Below are 15786 nucleotides of genomic sequence, written 5' to 3' on the forward strand. Positions count from 1 at the left end.
CCTCTCCGTCGTTTTACAGACTCTTGCTCTCGGCCCGCCGTGTGAGGACGGAGGCACGTTAGAGCAACGCCTCATAACAGTTAATTTATCTGCCTGTAGTCTCTGTGATCCGTACTGAATTCATTTGACAAATGATCGTTCCTATAAGCCCACAGATAATCCCTGAATTAATACAAACACGACATCCGGTTTAGTTCCATTTGAGTTATTGTATCACGTGTATTAATCCACCTTAAATCCACTTTAAATCTAGGGAAGCTGAATCAAAGGTAAATGATTTCAAATGGCATAGATGGAAAATGATGTCAGGACATTTGACATAGATCTGTTTGCGTTCAGGGACTTCAATGCAGCATTTTCTGTTCATAAACAACATAAGCAGCAGCAGCAGCAAGCATTCACTCATTCACACACACACACACACGCGCCCGCACACGTGCACACAGTCGCCATCTGTCACTCCCTCAGCTAGTTTTCCCTCGCCGTCCTGCTGAGACACATGCTCGCCAACGATTCCATAACTTTGTTACCACCTCATTATGCTGAGTTAGGAAGCGGCGTAACCAGATTATCCACTTTGCGTTGCCTCGATAAGTGAAGGCTCGTCAGCGCGGCCGCCCGGGTCGATTCTCCGCGCTACGGGCGACCTCAAACTTGACCTCCACCGCCTCTCAAGGCCGCCGCCGTCGTCATGCCGTCCATCTGCCTCTGCCCCCTCGACATCTGCCCATACAGCAGTAACCCTGCAGTCTGGCTCATATTCACTCCTTCGCAAGTCTCGTCAGATCATCACACGAAGCAAACACACACACCTCAGGACTCAGAAACGATTGATTACAGCGTTTGAATGAGTGTGTGTGTGTGTGTGTGTGTGGGAGACAACAGATTTCATTCACCACCTACAGACCTACAGAGTCTCACAAATGGAAATCTCGGAAAATCAAGCTCAGATCAAACGTGACTTTGGAGTAAACAAAGATGATGGATGACTTATGTGTGTGTGGGTGTATGTATGTATGACAGCCTCTTCATCAGTGTGAGTCCTAATTTGCCATTCGGGCTTTCTCACGTTGACAGGCTTCCTCTCTGAACTCCTGAATCTGACTGCTGAACACGTTTCATATAGACGATTTGAAATCAGCGAGGTCTCCGCCGGCAACAAATACTGAGAAATCAAAACCCAAAATCTTAATTATCCTTAATTTCCTTGACAAACGTAATCACATCTAATTGTTGGCGTTCCTGTGGCTGCCGCTCAGAACTCGGCGAGCTTTCTCAGTGAAACGTGCTCTGGTGTCGCCGCGCAGTGACGGATGTGAGCTCTTTGGTTTTGGCGCACCTGGGAGGGAAAACACGAGAGCTATTGGAACCAAAACAAAAGCAAAAGGAAAAAAAAAATAAAAGCAAAATGGAAGCACGCCTGGAGCCAAACTGACTGTGGGGCCAATTTATACTCCGACAGCTGGAATCACCGGCCAACATGGAACTGTGACAGACAGCAAACCGCCGTTGCCTTTACAACCTTTCTGGAGCTTATTTGAATATGTTTAAAGCGGCAGGGAAACATTTAAAAGGGTTCACTCTGGCCTGATCTTTCGTCTGCAGGCTGAGGCTCTCGGAGGTGTAGAGCCAATCAGATTACAGAGCAGATTAGAGCGGCTGTGTCCGGGTCACGGCGTGGAGTTAACTAGCATTCAAACCACCGCCGGTGACCTTTAGTTAACAGGTGACCAGTTAGTCCTCAAGAGCAGATAATCCCTGGAAAAGCTGGTTACACACACACACACAGACACACACGTTAAGCGCCATGGCAACGGGCCAAGGGTTCAGATACTTGATTGTTATGGATGTTACAGTACGGAATGATTTGTTTCGTTCTCTACGCTTTTCTCTGCATGTGCTTCCAGGGCAGCGACACTGACTTGTTGGAAACGGTACGTGATTGGCTGCAACCAAATCATACGGCCTGCAACTTCTGTCTGCTCCGGCTCCTCTCAACCTGGCAGCGTATACGGTCGGTGACATATAGGAACAGTAGTTTGTGTTCCTAACGAGCTTCATCATCTCTCCTCCTCCTCCTCCTACGCGTTCTCCCTCTCGCATTGCCTCCTCGTCCTTTGGCCCTTGTGCCCGATTTAGCCGGCGCCTTGGGCCTGCGGCGGCCGGGCGGCGGTATAGAGGGCCATGTAAATGTCACCGTCTCTGAGGCCCACGCTCCGCCGAGCATGAAATGAAATGTGGCAGCGTTTTCGGGCCCCTTGCCTCCACTCACAGGGACGATCCACAGCACGGGGGCCTCGTGTTTCACTCCTGCCTGCGCCACCGTTACATCAGGACCGCCGCCTCCTTTATTTACAAGTGATCCGGCCTCGTCCCCGCACGTGCCCGATGCTGTAATTCAATTAAAATTCAGCTGATCCAATTTAATCTGGCAGATCCTAACCGTACACACACACACACACACCCACACACAGGGAAACCACTAACACTGCAACTCCCCACACACTCGGGAGTCAATTACGCTCTCGCAGCCGAAGGGAGACGACAAGGACTGTGCGGGTACTTCAGTGTTTCGCCGCGGGGAAGATGGCTGCAGGGTTTACTGGGGGAGGATTGGCAGCCGGCTCGCTCAAACCACGACAACGCAGAAGAAGAAGCTCTCAAGTGCGCCGATGACACTCAGGCCTCAGCCCGCCAAGGTACCGGGATCAGAACGCAGGAAGTCTCGGGCGGGGGTCACGTTTCCTGCCAGTATCTCGCTCTGATCTGACAGAGCGGCGACAGCCTTTGGAGGAGCTCAGTCAAAAACCCATATTAGACTCTATTCAGAACGTGAAGGCATCACTCAAAGGCCGTCATTACAAATTATCTCTCCTTTAGAACGTCCTTTGTCAGACTGATCCTCTCTCGCTTATCGCCTCCATTCATCTCGCGGGCTGCCACTTAAAGCCGGCGCACTGGTGGACGCTTTACGAACAGACTCCTCTATTCCGTTTAGAGCTCAACCTTCGCCGCTTATCTCGTCTAAACGGGCTTTAAACGCACCGTGTAGGCGCAAGGACGACCAGCAGGGGTCACTGAAGTACGAAGAATATAGGATTTCAATGTAGGAGTTTGTTTTAAGGAATTTGTTGTATTTGTTTCCCTCGATTTCCGATTATTACCAATTTTGTCGTTTCAGATGGATGCATGTTTACTCACTGCTCCTTCTTCTACCTGGATTGCATTGAACTCTGATTGGCTGACAACAGATAATAAGTAGCCGTCGACGTCTTCATCGCTTCTCTCATTCCTCATCGTTTCCAAATCTGCCCATTAATCCAAATGAATACTTCAACACATTCATTAATCCAAAACGGCTCCTAATTGAAATCTGATATAACGAGGCGTCTTCCTGTCGGGGGTCGTCTGGCTCTGACCTTATTGCTCTACGGAAAAGTGAGAATGTCAGGATAATTTGTCGTTACGGGACGCGACACCTTTCCCTCGTCCAGGTTAAGTAGGACGACACGAGTTGTGGCCTTTTCCCTGTCGAGCTCATCATCCATTCTGGTGGTGGCGAAGGTTTGACGACGGCGGCGATACATCATCATCCGTCGCACATAATTCATCCTGACATCATGGAAGAGGACACACACATGCTGGGGTGATAACAGAACAGAACCTAGACGGGAAGAGTCTGTTCCAAGAATTCTGTTCCATCACGGCTCAGCGTGCCGAGGATCGCGACGGTAAATATTCTTCTTCAAACGAAGCCATCATCATCATCATCGCTCCACCGCAGCTTCTGTATGCTTAACTGATCCTTCCATCTCCTCCATTCTGCATGTTTTTCTTTGCTGTGTGTGTACACGCTGCGTCCCAGCTCATAGATTAGACCAGGAGTGATGTGTGTGATTAAACTCTATAAACACAAACATCATGATGATTGAGTGTGACACAGATACACACTGTGATGTTAAAGTATAAAGTGGCTTAGCAATCAGAGCAGAACGTCTGCTGCCCACACACACATGCGGGATGGGCACAGCGGAGGCAGTCAGGGTCGCTCATTCAGCCGAGTGGCTGTTCACACACATTAAATATTAAAGTGTGAGTCAGACGAAGTTTGAACCTTTCACAGGGAGAAATAAAAACGCATAAAAAGCGTTTGGCAGCAGTGAGAATCCTGACGACAGCTGATAGTCAAGAGTATTTGGAATTTGGGACGATTGCCCGTGAAAAAGGTTGGAGATCTGTTAGCTATCGGCACCAGCTATGCAGGTTGTAGCCCCGCCTCTTGCCCGGTGCATGCTGGGATAACGTTTATAGTTATTAGATTTCCAGCAATGTGATAGTGGAGCGTTTGTCTGCCCATAATCCAATGTGAGACACCGTTACACCGCAGATCATCTACTTCCAGACGCAATGGACTCGGCTTTGTGCCTTCAGGTGACCACACACACACACACACACACACACACACAGACACACAGATCTCAATACTTCATTTAAACGATCCAGTGAGAGTTCCCCCCGGCGTTTGCGTGGCCGTATCTCTCCATTCAGCTCCTCTCCCACATCAGAAGCGTGCGACTGTTTAAACACGCCGGCAGAGTTCTGGTCTGATGCGTGCAGGGCGAGCCGCTGTACGTCCCCGGGCTGAGAGACGGGCGAGGGGGGTGAGATAATGCGGTGTGAGGCTGGAGGCTGGAGGCTGAAGGCTGACGGCCTCCCTGGTGGATTACGTTACCCAACAGTAGCAGAGGCCTTTCACAGCCGGTGTTCAAACAGCCAGGAGGCACACAAACATACCTTCCTTTCTCTCTCTCTCTCTCCATCTCTCTCTATCTCTCTCTCCCACTAGGTTTCACACATTGTCTCCTGGCAGACGCGGGTCCACGCTGCCGTCTTCGCATGTACAAATGGCCGGCCTAGATTCGAGTGAAAGGCAGATAAAGAGCGGGTTACGGCGCTGGAGCGTGCCGCGGCGTTAATGGCCTCGCACGTGGACAAACGGACCACGCCGGACCACCAAGCGCCAAAGAAAGAAGACACACGCGCCTGAGATAGAAGTATGAGAGGGATGAGACGGACACACACGCACACATTGGGACGTCTTTGTGCGTGAACAGCGAGGACCCGCAGGCTGGAGCAGACTTCCTTCTCACTGTCAGCAACGCCTTCTGTAGCGCCAAACAAACGCTGCCCGCCAGACGTTGGACTTAAAAGCTGCTGCTGCACGCACACAAATCCCTCAGCGGCGACTCTGCTTGTTCGCTCGCTCTGACGCGCTTCGCCTGCCGCTGCCGACCGCCCATCAGCCCGCCGGCTTAGAGTTATGAAATGAAGATTTTTGGACAAACTGAGATGAGATTATTTCACAGCAAACACGGCGAGGCGGACAAAAGATAAACCCCAAAGAGCAGAAACATGATTTTCTTTCATCAGGAAACTCCTCAAAAGACAGATAATCTCAGAGGAGAGGGATTAGCCAATATAGTGGTGAGCGGAGTGTGTGTGAGAGCGTGTGTGTGTGTGTGAGATTGTTGCTCATCATGAGCACATGCGGTCTTCGGGGAATACAGGCTTTTTTATTGCAGTTGGATGAAAGTTCAAGCTCTCTCCAAGCAGCTCGGGCTGGAACACACACACAGATAACGCTCTCCGCTCTCTGCTGGATTGTTCCGCCAGCATGTAAGGGGGGAAGAGCCAAGAAGATGGAGGCACAGAAGGGGAAACTGAAGAAGTTAGAGTGGGCGGCTGACAGTACAGAGTCCCTATACGAGCAGCTAAGCGTGCAGGGCGACGGACGACTACAGGAGTGCTGGAAGAGACGAGGGAGAGAGAGAGAGAGAGAGAGAGAGAGAGAGAGAGAGAGAGAGAGAGAGAGAGAGAGAGAGAGAGAGAGAGAGAGAGAGAGAGAGAGAGAGAGAGAGAGAGAGAGAGAGAGAGAGAGAGAGAGAGAGAGAGAGAGAGAGAGAGAGAGAGAGAGAGAGAGAGAGAGAGAGAGAGAGAGAGAGAGAGAGAGAGAGAGAGAGAGAGAGAGAGAGAAACCAGAGCGTAGCCCGGATCAACAGCACATCAGAGTGTGTGTGTGTTCGCCTCTGTCTGTTGGCTGAGAGGTTCCATCCTTGATTTTGAGGACATTCTGGTCTCCATCTGAACCCGGGGACGGAGACAGGAGTCGATTTCATAATCGTCCATAAACATTGGAAGATAAGACGTCTGTGTTTCTGTCCAGAGAACTGCAATCACATCCCTCTAACAATCAGAGTCCTGCATGGTTACACAGCAGAATGAGCCTCAGCCGCCAAAAATAATAGAGATTTAAAAATTCAACAGGCCTCATCTCCCTCTGAGAGCGACCTTCATACTCTCAGGCAGCACCCAGGCCACCCAGGGGTGCAGCACAGTTGAAGGTTCAGTGTGAGGGCCCAGTCGTTATCTGGCAACAGGCAGAGAGGAAGAGGCAGCTAACGATCGCACCGTCGCTCCGTCTGCACCCTGAGCTCCCACGACGCTTCCACTGTGCCGATGCCAGCGATATGCAGAGCGTGTTTGATTCGGGGAGAGGGGGTAGAGAGGGGGCGTGGGTGGGAGCACGTGCACGGGGGTTGTGGGGTCCAAGTCTCTAAGAAGGGAAGCGAGCACGTTTGCGGCTTTAGGAAGTGACAGCAGCACCGCAGGAAGGCCGGCTGATAAGACTTCACTTGCAGTCAGCAAAAATGGAAAACACATCGCACGCGCCGCTTCTGCAGCTTCGGTAAAGCCCATTTGTGTGTGTGTGTGTGTGTGTGTGTACTGTTTTGCATGCTGCTTGTGTAGCCTGACCTCTTGGCCTAGATCCTGCCTGTCATTCCTCGACGTTGCTCCGACTCCCAACAAGGAGCCGAGGAACAATATCCTCATTGCCAATCAGTTCAACAGCCCTCCACACACACACACACACACACACACACACACACACACACACACACACACACACAGAGCAATAATCACAGTGAGTGTTTTCAAATAACCTATCATTTCCATCTACACCGTGAGGGCCGTTAGCGCTGTGTTACTCCGGTAACAGATCAGTTTGGGCGTTTACATGAGTGAAGTGGATCATTCATGCTGCATCTGGAGTGAGAGTGACACTCATATATATATACACACACACACACACACACACACACACACACACACGATGCTGCTGGATCCATGCTTGGGCTAAAGAAGGGTTCACACAGCTGGAATCACATCTGCCCACACAACAGCAAAGCAATCTGGACGAACCCCTGACACGGCCAGAGATGATGGATGTGCTGGAGGTGTGTGTGTGTGTGTGTATGTTAGTGTGTGTGTACGTGTGTTTGTGTGTGGCCACCACGACCAATCAGTGGAGTGTCTGCAAGCTACAAGGCAATAATGGAGGATGTGGCCGGGTTAACCAACCACCCACACACACACACACGTTCAGAGGTTGATATTGCTCGTGTTATCATTGCCTCATTACCGCTCGCGCATCGGTGAAAGTGACCGTCCAGCGTTAAAAATGTCGTAACAACTTTTACCAAAAACTAAAACACAAAATGTCATTTCTGTCCAGATTTCCTCAGAAACTTGCGAATTTTGCGGTAAAACGAGTGCGCAGAGGAGCTTTTCTTACGCTATAATCACGCAAAAAAAAAAAAAGCAGCGTGACGGCAAAAGAGACATTAAAACAACAAAGTGGCCGCGTTTTGTCAACAGACAAGCAGCGATTGTTAATTGACGCCAAGTTGATGTGATGAAGCAGAATGAATGAAAGGAAGGAAACAATTGGCGCATTTACCTTTGACACCGCTGAAGCTCCAAGGATCCTCCGAACAATTCAGCCCCAGAGCGTAAATCCTCACAGTGCGACACAAATGGATGTTTGGTGTTTGGCTTCTCAAGACGTGCAGGAGTCAGATAGGATCACACACAGAGACACACACTCCTTCTCTCTCTCTCACACACACACACACACACACGGGTTCAGACGAGAGGTCCCGGGTTTGCTGTGTGTTGAGTCTTTTCCTGTATCTCTCCGTCTGCGGGCTGCGGAGGAATCACCGGACTGGACGCATGAAACACGGAGCCTTCACATGAGAGCGGCCGCTCGCAAAGTCCGGCATGGAGTCTGAGGGGTTTGGGATTCGCACCGATCCAGTCTTCCATTTTTTTTAGGGGGGGCGGGCAATTTGTGAGCTGTGTGTGTGTGTGTGTGTGTGTGTGTGTGTGTGTGCGTGTGTGTGCATGTGTGTGTGTGCGTGAGGTCCAAAATTGATGCATTTAGGCAGATAAACGTCAACTCTGCCTGCTTTTCTTTCCTCCTAATCCAATATTCGTTGCAAATCATGGAGTTCTGTTGCTTCCCTACATGTACACATGGTTACATCATGCGTGTAAACACAGGGAGAGCTCAGGGCCTCACGTCTGTCATCTTATTTTGGTGATTTCTTTTTCCTCCCCTAGTGGCCGAAAACCAATTATGGCACCAAATCCAGATTTACTCTCGCCGTTACTTCATGCAGTGTCGGCACTTTGATCGTCCAATTCAATGTGATCGTTAATTAGAATGAAGTTATTACAACGTGCTACAAATCCCCGTCTGACTGTTGGGATTGTTTGGTTTGTGAACATTCAGGGCAATCTACAAGTCGTTCGCTTCTCATAGGAGAACGTTTCCCCCTAAAGCCAAAGCCTTTTTGTCTCATTCACTGAAGGAGTGACGTAATCTGTAATCCACATTTGTCTTCAGGTTAAAGCAGTTTAATCTTCATGTCGCTCCTTTAACAGTCTAATGATTGATCATTTAGACATAATGAGGAATGATGGGTGTAATGGAGACTGAGATCCTTCACGCATGTTTGGCTACAACAGCAAGGAGGAACTATCACCCCAACGTGTCGTTTCTGTATCGACGTCTTACACGCCGGCGTTCAGCACAGACTTCTGCCATCCCTCCTTATCTCTAGCAGCAAGACTAATGAAGAACCGGAGGCCACTTTGCTCTGTGAGAGACCAAGCAGCAAAGCCGTTCTGCCTCCGCTCAGTAGAAACAGGCTGCCTGGATTTAATAACAAGGTTACATACTTCAGTGGCATAACCCTGGCAACAGCAGCGACGAGGGGTGAACACGCCGTGGGGCTGCTGCGATGTGATTAGAGCGTATTGCAGGTTGGTTTAGAGAGGACGAGTGTACAGTATGTACAGTAAAAGGTCGGATTCGGGTTGGAAAATGTCTGTATTGTGAGGTTATTACTGGATTTACTGTGTCCCCAGGCCTTTTCATCAACCGGCAATCAACTATTTATTGGTGGCAGTCCATCAATAGAGGCTGAAAGTGTCGGTGCAATCAATATTCCCCCGTGACAAAACACACCGCAGGAAGAGTGAGAGGGGGAAACAGAGAGAGAAGGAGAGAGAGAGAGAAACGTGAGGGGCTACGCTTGCACAATATGCAAAAAAGGAAGAGGAAGAATGTCCCCAGTATGAATGAACGAAGGTGAAATGAATGTAAACAATCCCCTCCTGTCAGCCGGCGCTCGTGTGAATCAAACTTAATTAGATTTTTTTCTCACCCTTTCACTTTCACCCTCTCTCTCTCTCTCTGTCTCTCTCTCTCTCTCTCTCTGGCTGGTTGAGTAATGACCCGATCCTGCCTGATCCCAGTATGCTTGACTGATTCTTCTAGTGGGGAAACTAAATTGTCACCGTGAAGCTCAGGGTGACTGCAGTAAATCTTCACCCAGCTGTCCTCGCAGAGCAACAGGACAACAGCTCCCTGCGGTTAATAGGCAGGAGTTCGGACGCTGCCGTTTGGTTTGTTTATACTGTAAAAATGTATAAGGATTGGCAGGTTTATGTGTGAGTGTGGCGAAGGGGACGTGAATTCATTCGGGCAATGTGTGATGTCGTTTGCATCAGGAAATCACAAGTACAGAACATCCAGGGTGCCAGCAAACACACCGACGGGAACGACTATGACTGACTGACCTGAGAAACACTGATAGTCCTTTAAATCCTTTAAATCAATGAATAGAAAATGATGACGTTGTAACAAATGTAATAAGTGAGACAATTCTAAAAAAGGGTGTAATGGCAAATTGGTAATTAATGTGCGCTTGTTCCATTCCAGAGGACATTAGTCTTGCTGTACAGTGAGGTACTGGAGTGGAGCCAGTGTGTAGCAGGATCCGCTCCGTGTTTTACCTCTCACTCTGGTTCAGCGTGCAACAGCCTGCTTTTTATCAATAATTCATAATGAAGGAGGAGGCAGGAAACATATGAAAGCAAAGTAACTGTTAGGCTGATATTTTGTCCGGAAATCCATAAAGATAAATTGGGAAGAATTAAAACAAAAGGCAGTAGCATCATATTATATTACTTTAAAATTCCTGATATGTGTTTTAACGTGTGTCTTTTTGTTCTACTTAATACTTCTTTTACTTTCTATACATATTATTGATCATATCAGCTGAGTAATATTGTGGTTTATAATTACATTGCAATCTATTTGATGACTCAAATTGAAATGCAGACAGAACCCCGACCCACATTCGTGTAAATTATTAAACATTCTGCATCATTAATAATTCTATTGAAGCTGCCACAGCAAGTGAAAGCCTGGTGACAGTGTGAAGCTTAATAAATACATCTAGAAATTGAATTAAGTGTGTAAAATGATGGATTAATGATCAGGAAGATGAAGGGCAGAAGCTGTCAAAGATGAAAACAAGCTGCCTGTGTTTGTACAGATATTAATGGAAAAACTGGATTAAAACAATGACAAATTAAATGTTTGGATGTGTCTAACTATGTAAAACTGTAAAATTAAATAAAATTAAATTAAATTAAATTAAATTGACACGTCTCAGCTGTGGGGGCGTGGCAGGATGAGATCAGGGCGCTGGTTCATTCCCACCATGCTCTGCCCGATCGATGCTCGTGAAGCGGCCCAGAGGGGCGGCTACAAGCCTTTCTTGTTCCCCAGCAGACTCTATTGCTTTCCCGCTTAATCTAATTCAGGCCTCTTTGTCTTGAAAGCAAATTAATTCCAGTCGTAAAAAGTGACGCGTGTACATCAGCGTTTCATTTCTCATCATCTCCTTTTGATTGTGCGTGGGTGTTTCCATTACTCCTGCAGCATTTGAGTGCAGGGGTTTATGTTTTATGAGTTATGCATGCTGGTGTTAGAGGCTGAGGAGGAACTCAAACATTATGGTGTTTAGTAATTGTTCGGTTAATGTTCCACATCTTTTATCTTGAGAAAATTACAATTCATTAGGAGTGTTGATGCACTGATCTGCCTCTACTCAACCAACAGACGAGCTCGTGGGCAGAATGAGTAACATGCTGTATGACTTACTCACTCTCCAAATATGCACGTACAGTATTTAGATCGTCCGAGCTTGATCGTGCTTCTGTGTCCTCCGCAGCTCTTCCAAACACTAGAAGAAGAACTAAAAATACCGATGGCGTCCGAGCTGAATAATTCAGATGCAGGGGTGGAATGCACAACTTCAAAAACCACAGGACTTGGAGATGCTGAATGTTCCGTGAAATGCCCCCAGTGTGGATGCAGAGCAGCGGAAGACACTTTACACAAGAATTAACTTATAGCGGCGTCCCTCCGTCGTCCATCGTGTTCATTGGGACGCACTTTGCCGCGTTTACAGTACAGCTGAATGACTGATGAGTGACAGGAAAAGCCACCGCACGACATCGAGTGTAAAGCCACGTTCCTCGATTGTTGTGCAGTGCCGCTTCGGTCCGTAAAGCGAAGGGCGTGTGGGCCCGTACTCCCAATTGGGGCGGTTAAGTCGGGCAGCACTCGCCCATTTCTATTCGCCCACATTAATGGGATCGCTCTTCATCGCTGACCCCCCCACCTCCCATTTCCCACTGAGGGAACTTTTCACACTTCACCTAAACTGCACTAAAGAAATGCACGGCCGAGCATTAATTATTAAAGAGCACGAGTGAGGGGTCAACTTCCTGTATGGTGGAGGAGAATATTGAATAATAAAGCCCAAGTTGGAGTCTTCAACCGGATTTACCTGGAATAGCACCGCAAAATTAGCATTACTTAGACAGGACTGAAACGAGGACATTTGCATAAATGTAAACATAGTGAAGGGAGTGGGCGTGGTTAAAGGTTCCCCCTTAATGAGGTCTCAACCCGCCAAACATGTGGCACTTTGGGATCGTTCTTCCTCATCGCCGCACCTGAGATGCTGCGTATCTTAGTTATCTGCATTCCTTCATTACTCCCGAGTCTCAAATTTGACATTCTCTACATCAGATCATCAGCGTTTTCATCCTCTCGTCACCGAATCGCCATCCTGTCCTCTTAATGTCCTTTCGTTAGAGACGAGAGGGAGCAGTCCAGGCTCCAACTGACAGGTAGAAGGTGCTGAGAGAGCCGAACATCGACTACATTATCCTCGCTCCGCTGCACTCCGCCCTCTCTCTCTCTTTGCCCGACTCTCTCCCTCTCTTTCTCTCTTTCTCCGGATGCTTACTCCTCTTTGTCTCAGTCGAAGTGACAGGTGTCAGAAGGGTTCCTCTCATATTGACCGTAAAGACTCTGACCCCGGCAACGAGTCGGCTGCTGTCACTTTCATCACGGTGTCTCTTTACTTTCCTAACTGGGCCCAAAAGAAACGGCTTCAATGGAGTCGCAACCATTTAAACGCCTGTTGTAGGGTTTAAAGAATGAGGTCAAAGTGATTATAAATTGTCTCCTTCTCTTATATTCTGAGATAAGGCGATGAAGTTGTTATTCAGCTTCAACTTCATCCTTATTCAGATTAAAGGGATGAATAAAATGAGACCATAACCTCTACAAATCAATCATGTGGTCTATAATTTGTTCCTTTCCGGTCACATTTTTGGTGTCAGTCCCCATGTAGTCTCATCATTTTGCAACAATTTTCACCATTCGCACTTGGGGGGAAGAAGCACCAGTTAATCGGCTGACGGCGTCCTCGGTAGACCATGATGCAATGCAGCTCGTGGATGTGTTTCCAAGCGGCTCCGCTCTCGCCTAGACCCCAGAGATATTCGTTATATCTCGTTTTTTTAGCCTCGTAATGTAAGAAGTGCAGGAAAAACACACCTGGGGAAATGGATTCTGGGAAATGGGTAGGCCGAGGTGATGTCATTCCAAAATAGAGGCATAATAATAATAACAACACCTGAAATTGGAGTTTCCCTTTGAGTTCTAAAAGCATTTTGCGGGAAATAAAAAAGCCTTTGTGAGAAATGAAATCACACAAACCTCACACGGAATCAAACCATTCACACGTCTGAGGCCGTCTAACAAAGCCACTAACCAACCGTGGGTTCAGCTGCTGAGACTTCATAGCTTCTGACAGCAGCAGGATTCAGAGATGAAAGAGCGGGGGAGGGGCACTGCATGCGAGAGGAGAGGATGGAGGAGGAGAGGGAAGGAAAGCTGGTGAGGAAGGAGAGAGACGCTCTGAAGCTCCGAGTCGTCATTAACCCACCGACCACCCGCAGCACTCGGGCTTCACTCTAGTGGCACGGTGGCTTTGAAGGTTCAGGGTTTGAATCCCTCCGGTCCCTGCCAGACCTGTGTATGTGTGTCCTCCTTCCTAAAGCAGATGAAGCGAGATGGAAGCACGACATCGCCCATAGGTGTGAACAAGATTGTCTCTACAGCTCAATCAAGACGTACTGAACACTCTCCTCTGTTGCTGCTCCAGATTTGTTGCTGCAGCTCTCCTGAAAGGCTCAAATGATGTGTTTCATGTTCCATTGGTGAACAATTCACTGTTTTCACTCTGAAATCATTAATAGAGTAAAATGTTCACTCTGTCGTACCTTTTTGTCACAGCGACGTCTAAGCTGCTGCGTTGTATTCTTGGTCGACAACTGGTGACTCCAGGCCTCCGCATTAAGTCTGATTTGGTAGAACATCACCTCACCCGCCTGAAGGGTCCTCAACTCCCCCTCACACTCCACAAAAGCACCTGGGGATCGGAGTGACACAAAGACACGGCACCAACCAGCGCACAAGTCTGTACTGTACACTGGCAATGTGTCCAAAGTGGATGTTAACCTCCAGCTCAGCTGTAGACAGCAGCGCTTATCCAGGCCCCTCCAAGGAACGAGAATGTTATTCTGACAGCCTGTCACAGACCAAAAGAGGTTTCATGTCTGCAGATTCATCACTTCTGGTGGGAAATCTCAGGGAAATAGAAGGGGGAACGTGTGGGAGTCAGGCTGGATGCGACTGCTGTGAAACAAAGCTGAGAGTGTTTATATTTGCTGAATAACACTGGTGGTGGAATCCAGCGTGTTTCTGCAAGAACACGAGCACAAAAGTTTGATTTAAAGCTGAGAATACGGCAGAATATGCAGAGTGTGCAGCTTGGACGCACCTTTGCGACTTGACGAAGCACACGCCTGGGAGCCGGTGTGTGTGTGTTAATTTCATTTAGGGATAACGTCCTCCTCGCTCACCTTTACTGTCCGTTGCCTTTCCTCATTTGTAATCTAGTTGGCGCCGCCGCCTCTATTGGTCACGGCGGTGTAATTGTGCCATTAGGCGAGCGGCCCGGTTCCAGTGGGACGCAAAAAATGTCTTCGGCAAATACAGCGTGAAAGTCACAGCGGCGGGCTGCTGGGAGATAAGCGGCCCAAACCCACCGAGCTTGTTAGTCATGGACTCTAATTACTAAGTGGTTCACGTAGCGATGCCCCGATTGTTCAATCTTCCCCTGAGTGTAAACAAGGGCAGCAAGTTGGCATTTGTTAGTATTTTTGGTATTGATCCAGATCTTTACTTGTTATTTACCACTTCAAGGTAATTATGTTCCTTCCTGCCGCTCATAACAAACAGTATCTTAATATTCTGCAGTGTTTGGATGTAATCACTGTGCTGCAGCAAGCTAATGAGGATTTGTTGTTGCCAAGAAGTACATGAGTCATAATGTGAATTTAAAACGGCGGTGACAACTCATCGTTTACAACTCCATCACGCACAAATCCATCATCGTATGGCAAGTGATGGAAGATGGCATGCATGTAATCCAGTATGAATCCTTTCATTAGTTGAGGAGAACAATTAGATGAGGAGAGCCAACCGGGCCTCGTCCTTCAACTGCAGAGAGGGTCACAGCAAAACGGGTGGTTGTGTGTGTGTGTGTGTGTGTGTGTGTGTGTGTGTGTGTGTGTGTGTTTGTGTGTATGTGTATGTGTGTGTGTGTGTGTGTGTGTGTGTTTGTGTCAGAATATTAGTGTATAAATGCAAGAGAGTAAGAGTCCATAAAGCTCTTAATCCAGGCTCTCTTGGGGGAGCTGCGCATTAATTATTGCAGAGTGTTTGAAGTGCAGACACAAGGTAACATATGGGGGGGGGGGGGGCATCCTGGGTCTCTCAGAGAACGTTCAACCTCTGTAGCTCCCAGAATAATTGGACCACATGGACACATTTACTCATCCATTTTTTGAATACCAATCTTTGGGTTTCTAGCTGCCAATAAGCCGATAACTTTCCATATTCAAATCCTTCAAAATCTTGTTCGAACACTATTCTTGTGCTCATCCATATCATTTAGCTTTGTAAAGAGAGGAGACAGGAAAAGATATATGACATAAATCTAAATATATAGTGTCTCTACTTGTCTAAGCAGATGTGTGTAATCTTCAGTATCTTCGTCAGAGAAACATCTTTCATCATAGACACTGTTTCACTTTTCCTTTTAAGGCAGACAGATACCTGACATGACAATACAACAGTGCCACCGTGTGGAAGGAAGCTGAACA

General features: G+C 47.9%; 1 protein-coding gene across 1 annotated transcript in view; it reads right to left on the reverse strand.

Annotated features, from left to right (window-relative positions):
• Window positions 1-8093, reverse strand: part of LOC143009079 (disks large-associated protein 1-like) — a gene marked incomplete at its 3' end in the record, with an annotated part of 59989 nt that extends 51896 nt beyond the window's left edge. Inside the window, exon 1 of the mRNA XM_076161087.1 lies at window positions 7799-8093. The remainder of the gene's footprint in view (window positions 1-7798) is intronic.
• Between the last annotated feature and the right edge of the window lie 7693 nt (window positions 8094-15786).

This window comes from Genypterus blacodes, unplaced genomic scaffold (genome assembly GCF_046128005.1).
Source record: "Genypterus blacodes isolate CSIRO-AG114 ecotype Tasmania unplaced genomic scaffold, CSIRO-AGI_Gbla_v1 ptg000110l_1, whole genome shotgun sequence".
Lineage (NCBI taxonomy): Eukaryota > Metazoa > Chordata > Actinopteri > Ophidiiformes > Ophidiidae > Genypterus > Genypterus blacodes.